Genomic DNA, 16,199 nt, shown 5'->3' with positions numbered 1-16,199 from the left:
ATGTAAAGTTTCAATGCGTAATAATATTGTATTTAATTTTGAAAAAAGGATTCAAAACAATTGATTAACTATTACTAGGGTATATTTTTAAAGGCCATGTGATATGGTTCCGACATTTAAATAATTATAAACAGAAAAAAACACAACTTCTCTATGGTGTCGTCATGTCATTGGTCGTTTTATTTTGCAAATGTTTTCAACAACAAGTGGACTTTTAGGCGCTTGAACTTGCTCTTTGTTTTTTTTTTTTTTTTTTTTGTATTTTAAATTTATGTTTAAATTAAAAAGATAATTAAAGAAGAAACTTTACCTTTTAATTTATATTTTTTTAGTAGTTTTTTGGAGGCACTAATATTTTCCTTAATCCAGAGAGATATAAAATGAAAATTTTTAATACTTTTTTAATTATTTATTTTATTTTCTTCTTTTTAGAATATTTTTGCACAAAAAGTAGATTTTAAATTTCATTAAATACACTAAGACCATATTTTATTTATTTTTTTAAATTTTTTTTTGTAATTAACGCTTTCTTTTTTTCTTTGTAAATTTTCCATAAAATTTTGTTAACCTTTTTTTTTTTGTTTTATAATTTCTTCTTTTTAAACAATTAAACGAGCCGTTAGCTTATGTTTTGTTCGAAGATAAATATATTTTTTGTGTGAACCACAATGTTCAAAGTTCCATCGCGAACTGACGATGAAGACGAAACCGACCAGCAAATGCGTTTCTATTCAGTACGTAACAGAAGAACACACAAAAATCCGTAAAAAAAAGAAAAATAAACATGTTCAACTTACTCTAACTAATACAGAGAAAAATAAATTTATCTGAGATATTATTAAAGAGAAATTCTCTTAAATTTTGTTGATATCTAAGAGAGAAAAATATCTGATATCTCTTTTAGTTAAATTCCCTAACCGCACACACTTCGCACTTGTAACATTTTTACCAATCGAATTTAGTTTTTTTTTTTGCCGTCTAATATATATATAAAAAATATTAAAAAAAATTGTTTCTTATGTTGGTTAGATTTTCTCTTTATCTATTATAGCTCTCTTCGTATTTATCTTTCCCTTCTCCCACTATCTCGCCTCTTTATCGTCCGCCGTGGTATCTTTTTAAAGAGCATGCCTAGTAATGAAAACACTTGCTCTCTTCTCTCGTTCTCGCTATATTTCTCTTCCTCAATCTCAATAAAAATTATAGAATTTTCCTTAACTCTCCGATATGTTTTTCCTTATTTTTCTTTCTTTCAATTTCGCCGTTTAAGTTAGATTTGTTTGTTTATATATCTAAAGTTAAATGTTTATCTTTACTTATACAGTACAACAACACAGCATATAGTTAACAGGTTGGCATGACTAGTATTATACCATACATACACATACGCACACACAAACACACACACATATATGGGAATAGTCGCCCCCTCCCCTCGTTTTCCCCCTCGCTTACCCTTTACCACGTATTTCCATTATCATTACCGGCACCACACACTAAAACGTCAGTCTAACGCTGTAAGCATTCGCTTTGTTATTGGAGTGTTATACGTAGTCATTTCTTGTTAATGCTTCAGTGCTTTGGTTTATTTAATGTTTTATGCCTTTCGGCTGTTTTACTTCTGGTAGAGAGTTTTGTTGGGTAAATGATGCGTATGTACTCTAACGTAGATAAATAGACAGAGTTACAAACTCATGGCTCAAGTTATGCTTAGTAATTCGGTTCAGAGTTAGCCAATGTAATTATAAAGAAAATTGTTTTTTATTTATTTATTTTTTTTCTTTTTCTCCTTTTAATATTCAAAATAAAACAAGCGGAGGAAGGTTAGCTTTTGTGAACGGTATACTAAGTTGTAGAAGGTATTTACATTTGCTGTTAAAGAGTTTTATTTACAAGACAGGGCGAAAAACCACTTCAAATTTTTGCTTTTGCAAGACAGTCAAGGGTGGGGTAAAAGCGTTGGGCTGTGAGGGCAGTCGTGAAGGTATATGGTCGCTTTTAACGACTGGGTATTCATTATAAAGCCTATCGGCCTGAGCGGCCGAGTGTGACAAAACCGCGACTAAGAAGACAGTGTTCGGGTTCAAATCTCAAGTGCGGTTCAGTTTTCTTTGGCCGTAGCTCAGTCAGTAAAGGCATAACGATTATCGACTGAGAACATACCCACTAATAGCTGCTTCATGTTTCTTTCAGACAGTTGCCGTATTGCACGAATCCCTATTCGCTTTCCCTGATTGACTGATGATTGATCCTATATCCTTTTGGCCCCCGTATCCTGTTATCGAAACCTATAAATAAGAGTTGCATTTTGAAGTAAACGGGCAATGAAATAAGATCAATAATTTAGATTTATCTTCTTTTTTACCCGCGGTCCACAGCAGCCAATCTATATCTCTTGAAGGAACGCGAAGACAAGCAGATGGGTTTACCTTTTTCTTCCTTTTGTAAAAGTCAGCAAATCAGCATTAGACGATTCATTATGGTGTGCATATAGTTTCGGTGAGGATATCAAGTTTTTACCATCTGAGCGGCATCAAAAACATAAGCAGCCAATATTAAAGCGCTAAACTATTTATTTGGCATTGTCTTACAAAGATTAGGTCTGACATAGCAGTAGTCAAGAGAAAAAACCAATTTAACCCATTAACATTTTTTTAATTATTATTGAGGTTAACTTAAATTCATGATAATGGTGTAAAGAATCTTGTTAAATTGAAACGCAATAGCCAACCAGCAAAATATTTGGTATATGTAATAAATTTCAACATAACCTACAAACATTTTACATCTAACCTCAATATAAAATTTTATAAGTAATTGAGATAATTCACTTGTAATCGTTAAGAAATTCGCTATCCCTTCATGAGTTAAAATGAAATGCATACATAAACAGACGTTAAATATATATATATATAAGTGCGAAAATATTTAAATTGTGTTTCAGATTAAAAGAAGACTTGTACTGGATTTCTTTTATATTAAGAAGTGATTTAAAATTCGTTTTCAACTCAATGCATTTTCTTAATTTATTTTCTATTAACGGAATTAATAACTTTAACGCGAGTTAATTGCTTCGTAATTCGTTACAACAGTAGCCGTAAATTAATTAATATTTAATAAGTTTGAAAAAGAAGAAAATATTGTTGCTACCACTGTTGCATATTATGTGGTACGATGGTGTCGAGTAACAAGTTTTATGATTGCGCAGAAATTTCCGTACTAACGGTGTAAAGTGAAATAAGAAAGCAAGAATCATTTTGCAAAAAAACAGGAAAACAAGGACAAAAACAGTAAAAGCTATAGCTAGAAAGCAAAACCTTGAACAGATGGAGACGGAAAGGACATACGAGCCAGTTAATAAATAAAATTGAAACCCCATTCAATAAGAAAAACATTTATAAAGTTCAAATATATCAATGTCACAAATAAATTAAATGCTTAAGAGCTGACTATTATTATTTTACTCAGCCGAAGGCGAAGAATCTCGACTAGCAAGTCAATGGTCGTGGGTTCGAAACTCAAGTGCAGTAAAGTTTTTAATAAAAGCCGATAGCCTTAGATGCTAGTGCTTTTAAAAGAGTTTAGTCTTAGAATTTATTTCTCTGGCGAAATTATTAATAATAATCATAATAATAATAATAATAATAATAATAATAATATTTTACTCATATAATATATTATCAAGTATGATGCTTATAATGGAAACGATTTAGCCGTATCTTCCAAATCTATGCCTATCTGCCCATCTCCCAGCCACTTCAAAATCACGAGTACAGTGCAATGAATGTGGGAAATAAGATTTGGCTTTAAATTTTATTCTATGATTTATTATTCAACGGACCAGTGGATCCTAAAGAAATTTCCTCCTGGATTATATATCTGCTAATTGAATGTTCAAATTCTTGGAATTTTACAACATTTTTAGCTTTATTTAGCTTTACTCGCATGATTGGAGTAATCGTCTGGCCCATCGTTTTAAATAAGTGGTCCGTGGCCCACCGTAAAATAGCTTATATAGCTTACATCATCCTATACTTACTCAAAATGTATTTTCGAAATAAGGTTTTATAGGGGAAGTGATGGAAAAAGGCCTGCGAACTAAACCATTTTCAATGGTGGTCGTCTTTACCCCAAAACACGTTAGTGCACCCAATTGGATTAAAATATCTCTCCTTTGAGGTTAAGTGAAATTCGCTCATTACTTGACTTTAGATCAATATCGTCTTATGTGTTTTTAAGAGCACGACGCCTATTACTTTGCTAAGATATGGACAAGGTCGGATCAATATTTACCGAATATTGTTGTTTAGTTTGCGGTTAAAAAGGAAGAATGGAACCATATCAATAAGGCGAGACACGAATGCAGACAGAAAGTCGGACAAATTGACAATAAGTTTTATGCTTTCAGGACATTTAATATGTGTTATTAGCAGAATTCTCATTCTTGGACAAGCTGAAGAAAAATATTTAAAATATATGCGGAAATTTGAAACACTTTTCATACTTATCTGGAATAACTCCATTACTTGTAAGAATATCTCGTATCAAATATTGTTTTAGGGTTTAATCTTACCTAGAAAGAAAAGAAAAAAATTCGTTAGTTTCTCTTTAACAAAGGCACTAATAAATAAAATGCAAATTGTATAAAAAAGAAAAGTAAAAAAAAACTTTACGACGTAGAGTATATTATTAGGTCTCCAATATGTAAAAATCAAATTTAATTGTTAACAATGCGCCCTCCATTATCATATAAGGCATTTTTCCCATTTATCCGACATCTTTAGGATTGACGTCGCGGTAGAAAATTGACGGTTTGGATGCGAAATAAATAGATACTTTGATGAGCCCTTTAGAATAGTTGGAAATTCTTTGCGAGAAAATTACCACCTTTTCCGTAATCATCATTCCAATGAGGGGAGGGTGCTCCTGTTAAATAAATATCTACAGGAAATTTGTAGGTGAATATCCTGCCTGCTGTATTCTAGCTTACTTAATCCGCTAAGAACTGTTTTTAAAATATATTTATATTCCTTTAAAACCGTTCCAAATAAAAACATCTTCTCGTATGAGACGATCATCGGAATGATCGTTGAATAGTTCTGAGGCTGATAGCGATTTGAAAGATATCAGTGAGGTATTTTGCTAAGCAATCGAAGTTATACGATGTGGTTTTTTAATAAGCTCATCAATAGCAGTAAAATTACTTTCTCACTCATTTCGGGTTAAATATGCGATCGTGTATTTGATAGATTGGACAAAAGTGGCACTTTTGAACATAAACTCGTTGAAGACAGATTATGAGGAGGTATATTTGAACTTAGTAGGACCAATGGAGAAAAACGCTAAACAATCTATTGTAATAAAATTTTTTTTTATCTCGAAACATGATTTTCCAAAACAGCCCAAAATGGACCAACAACTTCTATATATCTTTTATTGTTCTCTCTCGTTCAAACAATAATTTCTAATATAATGCAATTAATGAATCAATAAATGAATGAGTGAACGAAACTATGTGTGAATGAATGGGTACATGAATGCATGAGTGAGTGAATGTGTGAATGAATGTGTGAATGAATGAATAAAATAATGTATGGCTGAATGAATGAACTAATGGTTGAATTAATTAATCAAGCAGTGAATGAATGAACGGAGTAAGTAAGTGAACGAATGAACGGAGTAAGTAAGTGAACGAATGAACGAATAAATTAACGATTAAAAGATTCTTTTTTTCTGTCTTAAAGTCAAATTTGCACCAAACTAAGATTGGGACGCAGCGCTTTACACTTAATAACCTCTCTAAATATTAATATTATTTATTCTTTCCAATGGGATTACCGCTTAAGAAAAAATGTTTAAATTAATGTATTTGTCTTTAAAATTATTTTTAAAGATAATGTGGTAGGAAAATCCAAAAATCGTTTTACAGACATGTTAACTTGTACCATGTGTAAATGTTCTTCTACGTTTTCCCTTTATCGAGGATTTCTTACTGCACAAGTTGCCGTATATGGCGATTTGAAACGACAAAGAAAAGGGTGCAACAAATATTTACAATTCTCTAGTCAAATAGATGTAAAATCTTCATTACAATTTTTTTTGGCAAAAACATGCGACACTTTCAGAATAGCTTTCTCGACTTCATATCTACATTTAACGATCGTCTTGGAACTACATGCTTTTAAATAAAGATTTTCTTAAATACATCGTTTGTTGTCGGAGTATTGACCAGATTGGAACCGTAGTGCTGGAACTTCTCAGGCGAAAACAGCTTTTTCTAGTTCTCCTCTATTCTAGAAGATTCATAAAGTATCTATTAAACCACCAAAAATCAATTTGCTGAAACATTTACAATATAATGCGAACAAAACAATACTTAAATAATAATTCAAAAATTATTTTATTCGAAAAGGAAAAAAATACGATTTTTCGCTCGAATGGATTTTGAATCTATAAAGCAACAAATAACATATAGCATATAAAATTAACGTTGGTGGTTTAACGAACGTTGCATTATTATCCCACGTTTTACGCGAAATAATAAAAATTTAAAGTTTGAAATAAATAAATGTATTAGCATTAAATTGGCATTTGTATAAGAGGGGCCCGGAACTTTTATTTACTTCGTTACTTGCTCGATAGAATTCTTACATTAAATTAAGAGTTTGGAAACAACACTTTGAATAATATTTCCTTTTTTTTTTTTGTTTTTAGTGTCTTCACATCATTCGTTTTTTTATTTTTATTTTGTGTGCTCGTATAACTCCATTTATAACTTTCAAGTTAACTTTAACTGAATTTGCTTGAAAACCTCGTTTTAAATTTCCTCTTCTTTCAAAAGGTAAATGACTCTTTCATTTTTTTATTTTCTAGTTTCTCCGCAAAAAAAAAAAGAAGAAAATAAATAAATAAAAAAGATTATACTTTTATATTGAGTTACAATCCGGGCAGCAAGCAGGCAGGCAGGCAGGCAGGCAGACTCATGCACACATAAACAGACACCTTCAACATATGCTCGCGTATTGTATATAAATGTAACATTTTCGCTTATATTCTACCACTCTTCTACTTCCATATAATAATAATCACGATTTAGACAATAGAACCGAAACATGATTTTATAGCATTAGCCAGTTATGTTTAGTATAACAACAAAAGCAATAAGATAGTTAGATGATAGTTGAAGAGTAGAAAGAAAAGAAAGAAATTTAACAGCAACACAATGGTGCCACCGCATAGTTTCTCTTTTCTATTTTTTTTTTTTTTTTTTTTTCTAACATCAACATCATCATCATCATCATTGTCATTATCACCATGTCTTCCACATCATCGTGTATTACTTAAAAAAAAAAAAAAAATAATAATAATAATAATAATAATAATATTTGCTAAGGCTTGACTTGAAATTTACACAAAAGCCAAGCAACAACAATGAAAAAGAAATAAAGAAGTGAAGAATTGTGCTTAGAACTCTACAGAGAGAGATCATGAACTTATACATAAACCAGTTTTTAACGGAGACCGTTAGATTTCCACCAATTTATGTGATTAGAATTTATAAAGAAAAAAAAAAAAAAAATACGCAAAGCTAAAAAGTAAATGAACTCATTGAAGATATGTTTGTTGAAAAATTTACAACACAATACCAAATAAATTCTAAACATATTCGAGTTTTTTTTTTCTCTTCTTCTTCTATCTGTTTTTTTGATACATAAATAAACATATGTGTACATTTTTCATTTGCCGAGATTGAAAAACGTGAGAGAGACTTTCTTAATTTGAACTTAATTCTATAATCAATTTTTTTATATGTTCACACAAACTATATATGTGTATATATATATATATATATATCTTCAATTTATTTGTTTATTTTTTTATTTATTACATATATATATGTTTATTTTTGTTGTTCTTAACTTTTTTATTGGTTTATTCATTTATTTATTATTTAATTTTTATTTTTTATTTTTAAAATTTTATTTAATTTTCTTATTTTTCTTTAGTTATATGTTTCATTTTATTCATTTTTTATCTATTTATTTTTTTATTTATATATTTTGTAGTTTATTTATAATTCACTTACTATTACATTTATTTATTTTTTTATTTTCCTATTAATTTTTTTTATTTACTCATTTCTTATTTATTTGCCGTTTGTATATTTAATTTAATTATGCTTTTTACTTATTTAATTTTAATTTATTTTAATTTTTTTTTATTTATTTAATTTATTTTTTTTTACTTATTTAGGTTTTATTTATTTAATTTATTTACAATTATTTTTCTTTTATTTATTACCTTTTATTCATACCTTTCCTTATTAATATTGATACTGTTATTTTATTTTTTTATTTATTTATTGTTATTATTCTTTATTTATTTATCTCTTTTTATTAATTACTTTTTAGGTATTTATTTTTTTGCTTATTTATTTCTTATATATTCCATTTTTTTCGTTTCTTTTTTTTTTAAATCATTTTTGTAATCATATGTGTCTGTCATATATATAATAATAATATGTTTCAGAGTTGTTGAAAATATATATATAAAGTATATCTATCTTCTCTTCGATAAAGTAGAGGTAAAAAGCAACGAATTGCTTCCATTAAGCAGTAAATATGAATTTGTAGCTTTGTATATCATAACAATTTCTTTACAAACAAAACGTATTGTTAATACTCACTAAACTAAATATAAAAAATCTCTCGTAGTCTTAAAATTCTACGCTAGTTGCAAATTTCCCCATTTTAAGGCTTAATTCTTAAGACGACAACGGTCGCGAAAGACGTATCCATCGAAGTTCACTTTTTCGCTTTGGGATAATGTACACCAGGTTTTTCATTGCCAAGTGATTTTGCATTCTGGGACCGGTTTATTGTTCTCGATATCTGTGGATTATCAATTAGCTGCACGATGAGTAGAGATTTTACAAAAGTCGGTTACTATCGAATGAAAAAGTTTTGAAATGGATAACGAGTAACACATTAAAATCGCGAGACCGAGCCGCATTCGATATGCAGAACCACGAAGTGGTCCAGACCCTCACTGTTTCTTCTTAGTTCTACGTTTTACTGCTTCGTGTCTTTTTCGCGAGTTACCTATAAAAAAAACCAACGAAGAATATAGATTTTTTTACGCCACAGCCATTAGCATCCGTAAGACAGACATTCTTTCCGTAAGTCAGCAAGACGAAATGTAGTATATTGATGTTTCCATTCCTATCTAATAAGTCTTTAAACAGATTCCCCGTCTTCACTTGCTTCTCTTTTACAAATAACTTTTTTAATTTGACCTCGAACTACTTGCATAATACAGGATTATTGTTTTCCCTTTCAATTTAACAAGCGGACAATTAAATTAGGACTGTGTTGATCAGGCGCTTGACATAGTCTAATAGTTGCGCACTTCTCTTAAACTTTGCCATGTTACAACAATTTTTTTAGAATTGTACTTGGAACCTCGTCTTTAAAAACGGCATTAAGTGCAGCGAAATCTGGAAAATATTGAAAAAGGCATTTGACGACGGAACTACAAGTTTTGGAACATAGCTGGAGGAAATCGTAAAGACGATATCATAAATGGTCGCCTTAGGGAGTCAGTGATGAAATTGCGGAAAAGTAAGCACAGAGCAGAAAAACTATTGTTCAAGAAAGAAGGAGAGAAAGATAGAGATCATCGAAGAAAAAGTTTTTTTCAGATTCGTGCGAAGCCATTCTTACTAAGATGAAACAAGATTACATTCTGGCGACGCTGAACTTTTCAATTTTTCGTCACGACGAAGCAGTTACCCTACGTCACCACAGTGTCTTAGACTGGAATTTGGTTTCACTAGACTTTTTTATGGAAATCAAGTAAACTTTTGTTTTCCAACATACAATGACAGAGCGAATGCTTACGCAATCTATAAAAAAATGAACCTGAAAACATGTCACTGCCTGCTAGCAAAAGCTGTTAGAAGTCTTTATATAATCCTGAATGGCTTTTGAAAATTTTTCTTTGTCTTTCCACTCTATTCATTGAATTCACTCGTTCATCCGCTAAAAGGTGACCTTTAAAAACTTTTCATGTCTTGATAAAAGATCAACTACTTAATAAAGAGGCTTAGCGACTTAAGGACGGTAGCTGAGATAACCCTGTTTGCCAGTCGCTGATGCTTAGTCGCTAATCAAGACTTAGGAAGTAGGAATGAATGCAAGCTTCTGCTGTTATTTCATAAATTTTTCTTTTATTTATATTAAAAAATCTGGCAACTCTTACCGGCACCCGGACTGGCATACATATCACAAATTATTGTTGCAAATCGGGTTTTCCATTTCTTTTATGCTGTATAATTTGTTTTTCTTTTACTATATAATTTGTGCAACAGTGGTTTAATGACTACATATAACATATACAATATATGTGATATTTGACCATGAAAGTATAATGATTATGACAATAGGACAAAATAAAAAAAAATAAAAAACGACGGCAGTGTTTGTTTTTCGAATCGCAAAATACAATCGGACCGGCAATTAGGAATTGTTATTCATGATATCCTTTTGTAGTTGTTCAGTTATAAGGTAAGTTAATTAAAGGGAAGGTAAAAACTCGTCATTAGTATTAAATACGCAACTTGTAATACAAGAATCTATTAAGTTCATGCGAATGTAAGGACTTGAGATAGACACACCCCTTCATTATACGAAACGATTTAGTATCACTTTTAAACTTGCCTGTCCGTGTGTCCATTTGTTTGCCTATCCTGTCTGCCTTGTCTTCACTCTACAAGTCGTAACTCTTGAGATATTTCAATGGAACTTACTATTGAATTCGGTTTGAATCGGACCGACTACCTCTTTGACCACCTCCAATACAAGGCTTTATCCTGAAAAATCGTTACATGAATGAATATCAATTAGCAGAAACAGTGCAGAGTATTAAACGATGAGCCGTATCAATCAATAGATTTATTATGGGTGTAAAAGCCTTGTCTTCAATTGTCTCATTTAAAAAGACACACGAAATATTTACTCATCTCATATGTAAATTCAAATAAATCCTAAAGAGTATTTGTGTTTGATGCGAATACATTTTAGCTTTTTAAAGAATACCTTCTTATTATTTTCCATTTAATTAAATTTTAAGCATGCTACTAATGAAACATAGAAGCGCATCTCTGCAGGGCAGTATAAAAATCTCCAAGAAGAGCAGGCCATCAACACACTCTATAAAAATAAGCTCACTGAGCTAACTTAAAACTACTTAGCTCTCCTCTCCTATATGGCACAACAATAATTGCAAAATGTAGAGGAACTTGGCAATAATTTCCTATAACAGATTCATTAACAACATCCCAACACGTTAATGGAGAAAACATGAACAGTTGCTAGCAAACAAATACAACTGTATGCATATACATTTATACCAAATCCACATGAAGAGAATAAGAAAAAAAAATATGCAAAAAATGTAACGAAATTACATCTGGTTTAAACCGAATAATTTGACGCCCTTTATTTTGCAAGCTAAATTTAAAAAAGTGCAAAAGAATTTTTCATTTTCGGACAAAATGCTATGTGTGTAATGTGATTGGTAACCTATTCGATAATAACAATAGCATATCTGCTGGCGCTGTAAATATACTGTTATATGTTGCCCGTAACTGGCTGCGCTGGGCAACGAATACAAAAGGTGTCATCAGCTCTACTCTCTGACAAGACGTTATAGGAGGCTAGCTATTTTTCCTAAGCTACATGGACTAAGATGGCCATACTTGTTAACTACGGGCGATTCTGCAAACATAAGTTTAAAGACATAAGTCTTACAGTTAACTTCAATTGATTTTGTTGATCTTAAGCATCTTTCGCATGATATGCTTAAGAAAGAGACCTTCTTCTTGCATTTCTACGCCTCCATTTTTGCTATTGTATTATGAATTCAGCATACAATCAGCTAAAGGAAATCCATTGCTTTCTTAGTTACTTGTCCTGGTCAATGTCATAAATTCATACAAGAAGACAATTGGGAGTGTAATCTTTTCGTTTTTTCTTCAAATGTTGCGATCCAAAGCGGTTCGTAACAATGTTACAAAGCACTTTTCTCCTTTTATCAATACATAAACCACTCAAACAAGTATAACGCGATTCAAAATTTATTAAGGAGAAGAAAAAAAAAACAAATATAAATGTTAAAAGTTCATAACTTTTATTATATTAGTGGCTCAATGTTTACAGTAATTGTTTTTTTTATATTGTTTTGAATGAAAAATATTACAGAAAACGAATGAACTGAAACGAAAAACTTAGAAGGGATTACTATGATTTGATTTTTTTATGAGTTATACTGCACACTTAAGATAATAATTTTTCCAGGAATGAGAAACCTTTGCTAAGAGGAATAAAAAAGTAAGTAAGCGCTACTTTTACGCATCTAATTAGCACGTTCCTTGCCTAGCTCTAATGAGTAGAGGGCATTTTCACGCCACCGATACCGTCTTTATTACATTAAAGGCAAATTTAATAATTTTGAGTTTTTTTTTTTTGTGTTTATGGGATACACATATATTATATATTTTTTAAACAACAAAATGTGGCACGTAATGGCAAAAAATTTTTTTTATAATTTTTTCTTGTTGCATATTGAAATTACGAAGCCAATGACACTTTAGTTCTGCATGTACCTTTTTGGGTGCACGTTTCAAAAAATGGTCTAAACACCTTTGTGCCAAGGCAATATACAAAATAAGTCTAAGCATGTGCTGAAAAGGGTAGACGTGCCGTGAAACGTATTAAACAGCTGTTAACTGACTGCGTTCGCTATCTTTTCATTTTTTTTGTTTAAGAGAGGTCATAACGTGTCCTATGTTTTACTAGATATTACAGTGACTTTATGTCAAAGTAGTAAACGCTGCCCCGCGGTACATAGACTCGATACAGATGTTGCTGTTTTTTTTAGTCTTGTACTACGAAAGACTACTGCCATTAAACGTCATTTACAAAGTAAATATATTTCCATGAATATCAACGAAGATACTTTTTCCGATTACTTACGTAATCGATCAAGCCATTTCGTACTCATCAACTTCGGTATGAAATGGAGAATGAATACCTTTTAGAATTTTCTTCCCATTCTCCAAGAAACCATAGGAAACTTGAGCTTTACGAAACTAGGAAGGACGCTACGGTCACATTTCTCTAGTCTTGGTTAGTGCACGAAGAGTTACAGAACGTTCGTGCAAACAATGTTTATCTCTTACTGGTAGGCAATAAAAGCAAAATAAGATTTTGTATATTTTATGATGATAGTTTTCAATGGCAATGTTTTCACCACCACTATGCAAGGTGTTACATGATGTAGCCATTAGCCACCAAACAAAAGCGTACGCACGAAACGTGTTATTACGCATTGCATTTACCTGTAGAGGCCCATAAATACAAATCAGAGATAGTCGAAGCGAACAGCAAAGTAAACATAAAATCCAATGATGATGATAACAACAACAACAACAACAACAAATATAACAAATATAACAAAAATGTTTACAGTAATCCAACAAACGTGATCACTAAATGCTCACCTACTCTCCCTGAACATCAAGATAAAACCTTAAAGAGAACCTTTAAGAGTATTTTTTTAAATATTAAAGAGAACGAACGATGATGATCAAGATATTTTTGTTTTAAAAAAAAAGAAAACAAGAAAATCAACTGTAAACATAAGATAGGTCATGTCGTATCCAAATAAAGTGCCGGCGTGTACACCATTATCGTAAACAACTACGTCAATGTTAGCGAAAGAAGAGTTGTTGCTGGAATTTTTTAGCATAAAAATGGTTGTGAGAATATTTTTATTGAGATCAAAAAGCCAACGACAATAGGAATAAGTAGAACGCTTTAGAAATTTTACAACAGAGAGTCAGTCAGTCAGCTAATCTGCTGCAGAGATTCTGTTGTAGTTCTTACTGTTCAGAGAACAAAAAAAAAAACGAAAAAGAAAAACAAATATCTCGACGTTGTTGCTATTGTTGAACGCATTTAAGTAGCACGGTGAATGAACTTAAAGTAGTTTGACTGGAAAGTAGAAATGGTAGCTGGAGCGAAGTATACACGTTTAGCTGCATGCGAGTGCGTATTCAAAATAAAACAGTTGCTGTTGTTATTATTGTTGTTATTATTCTTCTACATTTTTTTTCAGCGCGAAAAAAGTTTTCTTTCACTTCTATAGGATAAGTGAAAATCTCAATTTGTTCAAAGCGTTTATTACCATATTTTGAAAGACCTGTCGCCCCCACGTTTACAGTGTGCATTCTTTTCAATTTTACTACACGTTCTACTCATCATCACTGTGTAAGCGATCAATTAAAAAAAAAATATATATTGAAAGCTCCTCGTTAGTGTGGCGGTGTCGTTCTGGCCGTCTATCTATGACGTCCTCAAAGTCAAAAATAAGAAACAACACAGAGTAACTCTGCATAATTGTAGGCGTTTAAAATCATAGCTGCCTAAACAACACTAATATCGAAAACACCGTTTAGAAAATTCTTTAAAAATACCTTTGCCTATAATATTCTTCTTCTTCTTATAAGAGATTTATGCCAGTTCTCGAAATTTATGTATAATATTCTCCCAGATAGGTGAAGAGAATATTATCTTCAAGATGCCGAATCTTTGAAAGGCGCTGCCTTAAAATATATGTTAGCATAGCAGAGCACATTGGTCAATTAAAGACGTTTCAGTTGGCTGGTGTGGAGCGAAGAAAGTTATATTGAAGCATCCTCAAACGCACAAAGTGAAACTACGAATGTTGCATCATTACAATCTTCTTCTTTTTTTTTTTGTACATGAGTCAGGACATGAGATAATTGTTGTGTTTTCTCTTATTGTTATTAAATTTCTTTTTTATTATAAGTACTTTTGTGGATAGATCACATTTTTAAATTTTATTTCAATTTTTGCGAGAGCGATCATATTAGACTTACTGCCATTGTAAGGGTGAACCAAAAAACGAGAAGGCGGATGTTTGCAAAAAGAATAACCTATGTCCAGACTTTCTCTCCTCTTTTGGGTTGCTTTTGCTTGCACAAATTGAAGGATCTGATATACCACAAACTTCTCCTTTAAAACGAAGAAGCTCCATTTTTATGTACACAATTTGGGTTATAGATTTGTGCGGATGACTATAATGCTAAGGGGAATTTACGAGAGATCTTTTATTACACCGATCAAGTCGGAATTATCAGCTTCCTTGTCTATCTGTCTGCCTTACGTTTGTCTGTATTTGTAAACACTTGTCGTGCGAGACAAAGGGGTCAAGTGATGTAGGACGCTGAACACTTTTTTTAAATCTCTTCAAATTATCTACCATATCTTTTTAAGTTCACTTGTAAGCGATCTCTTGCGAGATCTTACATTTGAAGAGAGTTTGCATTTACAATATCCTTTGCAGGCGGCATGGCACCTCATATAAAAATAATAAACGATTTGGCTGATAGTCATCAAATTTTTGGGAAAAGAAGTAAAAAACCCATAATGGGACAAGGCCTTACATTAAATATCATTCATTCAATCATTAATTTATTCATTCAATCATTCATTCATTCATTCAATCATTCATTTATTCCTTCATTCTTCTATTCTATTTTAGTACAGTTACTCAGGTGTTATATTCGACATGGTCGAAAAAGTGATCCGATCCGAACCATTTTTAAGAGAGTTCGCAATCACGGCGGAACATGTCGATGTACCAAATCTTAATAAAATATCTCCAAAATTGGCACTTGGAACCCACGGACGGACGGTCAAGCTTTGCTCGATTCTGTATCAGTGGGTGCATTATAAGATGGTTGTATCTCAAGTCCTTTTGTATATTGTATACATCCACTCCGCAAACTTAACATAACCTCGTACCGCAAAAGTGGCACAGAGTATAAGAACTAAATATAAATAAAACATTTATACAAATTTTATATAGTAATAAATGACGTCAATAGTAAACGGATTATATTGTGGCTCAGGTTTAGCTCACTCGCTCATTGCCATTTAGAAAGAATTACATACAAGATGATAAAGGCATAATTTCTTCCTAGATTTTAAGCAAAATTTTCCCAAAGAGAACAAGGCCAACAAAGAAGGCTACCGCAATTCGCCGTTATAGCGAAAAGTCATGGTTAATATGTTATTAAGATATACATTTATTTAATTCAAATTTTTCTACTT

At 31.4% G+C, this 16,199-nt stretch overlaps 1 protein-coding gene across 2 annotated transcripts in view; it reads right to left on the bottom strand.

The window, feature by feature from the left end:
- Positions 1-16,199, bottom strand: part of LOC119638334 (maternal protein pumilio) — a 421,934-nt gene that overhangs the window by 201,175 nt on the left and 204,560 nt on the right. The window lies entirely within an intron of this gene.

Source organism: Glossina fuscipes, unplaced genomic scaffold (genome assembly GCF_014805625.2).
Source record: "Glossina fuscipes isolate IAEA_lab_2018 unplaced genomic scaffold, Yale_Gfus_2 88, whole genome shotgun sequence".
Taxonomy (NCBI): domain Eukaryota; kingdom Metazoa; phylum Arthropoda; class Insecta; order Diptera; family Glossinidae; genus Glossina; species Glossina fuscipes.
The sequence above is the reverse complement of the archived record's forward strand: the minus strand, read 5'-3'. Positions and strand labels throughout refer to the sequence as shown.